The following is a 7,742-nucleotide window of genomic DNA, read 5'->3' as shown; positions in this document are numbered from 1 at the left end:
GGGGGGTTGAGCCTCACCTCAGGCTCTGTGAGGACAGCGCAGAGGGAGCCTACTTGGATTTCTCTCTCGCCCTCTCTGCCCCTCCCCACTAATTCTCCCTCTCTCTCTCTCTCTCTTTCTCTCTCTCAAAATACACATTAAAAAAATAGTAAAATGTTAGTTTTCTCATTCTTTCCTTTTGTTTCCCAACTGTAATTTTATTAGGTTATACACTTGTCTTTTTCATCTCTACATTCAGAGCATACATAATTCACTATATACTTTGGAATATTTAGGATTTCTCCAATCAGTATTTGCTAAAGTGAGCTGATTGTAAAAGTGGGATAGCAGAGTCACAAAAAGCCATTATAGAAACAAAATGTATAGCCAATAATCATGTTACTAAGATGTATATTTATGGAAATTTAATTTTTGTTTATTAAATAAAGATAAATATTTCTTCTACTTTCCTTTATTTTTCTATTTTTATCATTGCTGCTGATGGAGTCCCAGCTGGCAAGAAATGTGATGTTCCATGTGCATTTGTTACAGATATTAGAAACAGGTACAAACCTCACCTGAGCACTCACACTATTCACACCTCCAGATTGACTCAGGGTATTAACACTACATCTTCACACTCTTAGCAGGAATCTATCTTTTAGTCTAAGACAAATGAATTTGCCTCTCTGAGAAAGTGAACTACATATATTCACCCATCTCTGCCTGAGCTGATGGAAAGTTGTTTGATACAAACTATATACCCAAAGGGAATCTAGGAGTCATGGGAGTATCATATAGTACATACCCCCAAAAGCAGATTGTCTCAGATAGGCTGACTTTTCTATTGTAGCAGATGGGCTAAAAATTGAAGATTTCTGTGAAAGTTCATAGTTTATTATCTTTACCATCAAAAATAACTAAGAACAAACATGTACTGCTAACATCAGAGTGATTAGTGTTCAGGACTCCTGACTGCAAACAATGCAATCCTCTCTGAGCTACTTAAGCAGAAATAAAATTCATTAAAAGATATTTGGCAGCTTCCAGAAACTCTGGTAAGGTCAACAAGGCAGACAGAGGCAGCAGCAATGCCCCATGTTTATTTCTGTTCCAAAACCTGATCATCATTATTATTTGGCTTCTATGGGATTCAGTAATTGGTATCAGAAACTATTGTTGCCAAAGGATACTCTATCACAGTGGTTGCCAAAAAACTGATTTCCTTTTAGGTATCTAAGAGTGCTTGACTGCATTTCACTGGCGTAACTTTAATTAAACAAATGTGTTCTACTTGAAAGGGATTCTGTGAATGTAGTCTCTCTCATTCCGTTTGAGGAGGTAAGACTCATACTGTGGAAAATTATCAAGATGCAGAGAGAGTATGTAAAACATATTAGGTAGCTTTAAATAACAGATGACCTCAACAGAGTAAAAACAAAGAATGCATAGTATGGAATTGATTTCTAGGAATACATGCTCTTTTACAAAACAATGAATGTTTCTTTAGAATGATGAACAATTTACTTCAATATTATATCCAGCTATTAAGTGATTAAGTATTTATCAATTGTGACACTATAATAACTATTAGTGGCACAAAGATATATAGATACCATTCTGAACTATTGTCAACATAGCACAGAAAGTAGACACACAGTTTTAAGTTTATAAAAATAAGACAAGTCTATAATGATAGTATACACATGGGCAATCACAGGGGAAATTTATATGTTCATGGGAATACCAGAATTATCTGCAAAAATAAAACACTGGGGACATGGGATCTTGTGACAATGAAAACATAAATGTTCTTGAGGGGGACAAAGGGACAGAAACTATGTTTTTTGCTTTTGTTTTTCAGGAGAAAGATACAGTTGAATTTGGAAAGAATCGTACTGTATCTAGAATGTTTTTACTCTGAAATATTCTTTATCAGATATTAATATAGTCACTCTTGCTTTCCCATTTTTAAGTTAATATTTTCATGGTGTACACGTTTTCATTGTTTTATTTCAACTACTTATGCTGTTGAATTTGAATTGAGATGTTTGTAAGCAACATACAGTTGTCTTGGTATTTTTATTCATCCTGACAATCTTCATCATTAGATGGGCTCCAAACAACAAATGCAGAGATTTAGAGAACCATGATAGAAACAGACACAGGCATGCTTTCACCTCAAAATTCCAGTTCCTAATACCTATTACACAGTAAGTAGTTTCCAATGTTGCTCTATTTTATAATTCCTCCTTCTTAAAGCTTGAGAATGGCAGGAAATGACACAGAGCAAGAATATATTATTCATCCATCAAATTATTGTCAATGACTACCATATGAAAGAATGTGATAACTGTTGGGGTAAAAGTGATAAATAATAAAAACCTATACTGCTGTCAGAAGGCTTACAATCTAATGGGCTATACTCTCAACACAAGTTCTACAATGTAGGACTCATTTAATTATTTTAAATATATACTTCTATTTTCAAGACTGGTCCTAATAGTGAGCAAAGAGATTGGGGTAGGATTATCAGTCATCTCAGCTGGAGAGATGAAGAACTCAGAAGTTCAAAATGAAGAAGATAAAACATTTACTATTACAGGATATATTTTCTTTTTATCTCACTTTTTGGTTGTCAAATAGTCAAAAGTCAAGATATTTTTTACTTCTTAAGTACTCTGATAAAATTCTATTGAAAACTTCCCCTGATTTAAACCATATGAAGTTTTACATTAAATGAGTTAAAATTTCAAAACTAAAATATCAAATATCTCAGCCATATGCTTTAAATTATATATATATATATATATACACATATATATATATATATATATGTCAACCTACTTATAAAAATGTGTGTCTATTTTTAGTGTTTGTACTGAGTCTATACCTATATTAAGATTCTGAAAATATATGACCCATCCTATTATTTATAACAATTAAAATTATAATTTGAATGTTTTTCTCTAGTGCTTAGGAATGTTTGAATATTGTTTAAAAAATAATTAAATCATAGAAAATATAATTTATGATTTTGATATTCTGATGCATTTATTGGTAAAAAGCTCAGGGTCTTTTGCTAATACTCTGCTCTGACTGTCCTCCACCTAACAGACTCCATACTAATTCCTGGTCTTTGAAGCTATTTGCATGGATGTCAATCAAAAGTTTGTGCCAAAGATTGAATCCATTTTAGAAAATAGATCAGGTCAAGGCTCATTTAAAGTTGGAAAAACAAAACAAAACAACAGCAACAACAACAACAACAACAAAACCCTCCCCAAAGTCAGGACCTTCATTCTGTTCCTGGATGCAACCCAAGCACTGGAAGAGTGGCTTGCAAAGAAATACTTGATTACTATTCTTTAAATTAAATAATTTAGACTTTTAGGCTGATGTCTCATGCTACAGAAATATTTATCAGAAAAGTCTTATATTACCAATTACACTGTATTTTACAATGGAATTTAATCTTGAAAAGAAAATCAACATATTTTCTTTGCATTTATAGCAAATGGAAGCACTACAATTTGTATACTAAAACTTACCTGAATCTCTAATACTTGAAGGCACCACAGAGATAATCAGTATCCAACTGAGGTCCATCAATGAATTTCATAATTTTCATGATCACCCAAATTATATTTATTAAAAAAAACACATTTGGAAAAGTACTGTAATTAGTCATCCTCATTCATTGATTTATGAATATTTACATATAACACATTTTATCTACAAAATAATTAGCATTTATATGTTCTATTTTATCCCTAAGCATACTATATAATCTCAGGGAACATGAAAGAACAATGTTATAAAGAGTTATAGTATAAGCCAACTAATCTTATAATGATACTTATCTCCCTGATAGACTTGCTATTTGCTTGTTATATTTTAGCTTTGACCAACATGTAAATTTTAACAAGAAAATTTTATTTAAAAAAATTTTTTTTAGGGATTCTGGGAAGATGGCGGCGTAGGAGGACGCTGGGCTCACCGCGCATCCTGCTGATCACTTAGATTCCACCTACACCTGCCTAAATAACCCAGAAAACTGCCAGAGGATTAGCAGAACGGAGTCACCAGACCCAAGTGCAGACGAGAGGCCCACGGAAGAGGGTAGGAAGGGCGGAGAGGCGGTGCGCACTCCACGGACTGGCGGGAGGGAGCCGGGGCGGAGGGGCGGCTCGTCAGCCAAGCAGAGCCCCCGAGTCTGGCTTGCAAAAGCGGAGGGGCCTGACGGACTGTGTTCCCACAGCAAGCGCGACTTAGCGTCTGGGAGGTCAAAAGTTAACAGCTCTGCTCTGAAAGCGGGAAGGCTGGAGGACAAAGGGAGGGTGAGCTGCGGAGCCCCCGGACAACAGAGCTCAGTTTGGCGGGGAACAAAGGCGCTCTCCAGCGCCATCTCCCCCGCCCATCCCCCAACCAAAATCCCAAAGGGAACTGGTTCCGGCCAGGGAAATTGCTCGCTCCGAGCAAACACCCAATTCTGTGCTTCTGCGGAGCCAAACCCCCGGCAGCGGATCTGACACCCTCCGGCTGCCACAGGGCCCCTCCTGAAGTGGATCACCTAAGGAGAAGCAAGCTAAGCCTGCCCCCCCTGCCGCCGTGCACCTTGCCTTCCCACCCCAGCTAATACGCCAGATCCCCAGCATCACAAGCCTGGCAGTGTGCAAGTAGCCCAGATGGGCCACGCCACCCCACAGTGAATCCCGCCCCTAGGAGAGGGGAAGAGAAGGCACACACCAGTCTGACTGTGGCCCCAGCGGTGGGCTGGGGGCAGACATCAGGTCGGACTGCGGCCCCGCCCACCAACTCCAGTTATACACCACAGCACAGGGGAAGTGCCCTGCAGGTCCTCACCACACCAGGGACTATCCAAAATGACCAAGCGGAAGAATTCCCCTCAGAAGAATCTCCAGGAAATAACAACAGCTAATGAGCTGATCAAAAACGATTTAAATAATATAACAGAAAGTGAATTTAGAATCATAGTCATAAAATTAATCGCTGGGCTGGAAAACAGCATACAGGACAGCAGAGAATCTCTTGCTACAGAGATCAAGGGACTAAGGAACAATCACTAGGAGCTGAAAAACGCTTTAAATGAAATGCAAAACAAAATGCAAACCACCACGGCTCGGATGGAAGAGGCAGAGGAGAGAATAGGTGAACTAGAAGATAAAGTTATGGAAAAAGAGGTAACTGAGAAAAAGAGAGATAAAAAAATCCAGGAGTATGAGGGGAAAATTAGAGAACTAAGTGATACACTAAAAAGAAATAACATACGCATAATTGGTATCCCAGAGGAGGAAGAGAGAGGGAAAGGTGCTGAAGGGGTACTTGAAGAAATCATAGCTGAGAACTTCCCTGAACTGGGGAAGGAAAAAGGCATTGAAATCCAAGAGGCACAGAGAACTCCCTTCAGACGTAACTTGAATCGATCTTCTGCACGACATATCATAGTGAAACTGGCAAAATACAAGGATAAAGAGAAAATTCTGAAAGCAGCAAGGGGTAAACGTGCCCTCACATATAAAGGGAGACCTATAAGACCCGTGACTGATCTCTCTTTTGAAACTTGGCAGGCCAGAAAGAATTGGCACGAGATTTTCAGTGTGCTAGACAGAAAAAATATGCAGCCGAGAATCCTTTATCCAGCAAGTCTGTCATTTAGAATAGAAGGAGAGATAAAGGTCTTCCCAAACAAACAAAAACTGAAGGAATTTGTCACCACTAAACCAGCCCTACAAGAGATCCTAAGGGGGACCCTGTGAGACAAAGTACCAGAGACATCACTACAAGCATAAAACATACAGACATCACAATGACTCTAAACCCGTATCTTTCTATAATAACGCTGAATGTAAATGGATTAAATGCGCCAACCAAAAGACATAGGGTATCAGAATGGATAAAAAAACAAGACCCATCTATTTGCTGTCTACAAGAGACTCATTTTAGACCTGAGGACACCTTTAGATTCAGAGTGAGGGGATGGAGAACTATTTATCATGCTACTGGAAGCCAAAAGAAAGCTGGAGTAGCCATACTTATATCAGACAAACTAGACTTTAAATTAAAGGCTGTAACAAGAGATGAAGAAGAACATTATATAATAGTTACAGGGTCTATCCATCAGGAAGAGCTAACAATTATAAATGTCTATGCGCCGAATACCGGAGCCCCCAAATATATAAAACAATTACTCATAAACAGAAGCAACCTTATTGATAAGAATGTGGTAATTGCTGGGGACTTTAACACCCCACTTACAGAAATGGATAGATCATCGAAACACACGGTCAATAAAGAAACAAGGGCCCTGAATGAGACACTGGATCAGATGGACTTGACAGATATATTTAGAACTCTGCATCCCAAAGCAACAGAATATACTTTCTTCTCAAGTGCACATGGAACATTCTCCAAGATAGATCATATACTGGGTCACAAAACAGCCCTTCATAAGTTTACAAGAATGGAAATTATACCATGCATACTTTCAGACCACAATGCTATGAAGCTTGAAATCAACCACAGGAAAAAGTCTGGAAAACCTCCAAAAGCATGGAGGTTAAAGAACACCCTACTAACGAATGAGTGGGTCAACCAGGCAATTAGAGAAGAAATTAAAAAATATATGGAAACAAACGAAAATGAAAATACAACAATCCAAACGCTTTGGGACGCAGCGAAGGCAGTCCTGAGAGGAAAATACATTGCAATCCAGGCCTATCTCAAGAAACAAGAAAAATCCCAAATACAAAAGCTAACAGCACACCTAAAGGAACTAGAAGCAGAACAGCAAAGGCAGCCTAAACCCAGCAGAAGAAGAGAAATAATAAAGATCAGAGCAGAAATAAACAATATAGAATCTAAAAAAACTGTAGAGCAGATCAATGAAACCAAGAGTTGGTTTTTTGAAAAAATAAACAAAATTGACAAACCTCTAGCCAGGCTTCTCAAAAAGAAAAGGGAGATGACCCAAATAGATAAAATCATGAATGAAAATGGAATTATTACAACCAATCCCTCAGAGATACAAACAATTATCAGGGAATACTATGAAAAATTATATGCCAACAAATTGGACAACCTGGAAGAAATGGACAAATTCCTGAACACCCACACTCTTCCAAAACTCAATCAGGAGGAAACAGAAAGCTTGAACAGACCCATAACCAGCGAAGAAATTGAATTGGTTATCAAAAATCTCCCAACAAATAAGAGTCCAGGACCAGATGGCTTCCCAGGGGAGTTCTACCAGACGTTTAAAGCAGAGATAATACCTATCCTTCTCAAGCTATTCCAAGAAATAGAAAGGGAAGGAAAACTTCCAGACTCATTCTATGAAGCCAGTATTACTTTGATTCCTAAACCAGACAGAGACCCAGTAAAAAAAGAGAACTACAGGCCAATATCCCTGATGAATATGGATGCAAAAATTCTCAATAAGATACTAGCAAATCGAATTCAACAGCATATAAAAAGAATTATTCACCATGATCAAGTGAGATTCATTCCTGGGATGCAGGGCTGGTTCAACATTCACAAATCAATCAACGTGATACATCACATTAACAAAAAAAAAGAGAAGAACCATATGATCCTGTCAATCGATGCAGAAAAGGCCTTTGACAAAATCCAGCACCCTTTCTTAATAAAAACCCTTGAGAAAGTCGGGATAGAAGGAACATACTTAAAGATCATAAAAGCCATTTATGAAAAGCCCACAGCTAACATCATCCTCAACGGGG

Source organism: Lynx rufus, unplaced genomic scaffold (assembly GCF_022079265.1).
Source record: "Lynx rufus isolate CCGP_SWC_20201006 ecotype Redwood Valley unplaced genomic scaffold, mLynRuf1.p SCAF_1, whole genome shotgun sequence".
Taxonomy (NCBI): Eukaryota; Metazoa; Chordata; class Mammalia; order Carnivora; family Felidae; genus Lynx; species Lynx rufus.
The sequence above is the reverse complement of the archived record's forward strand: the minus strand, read 5'-3'. Positions refer to the sequence as shown.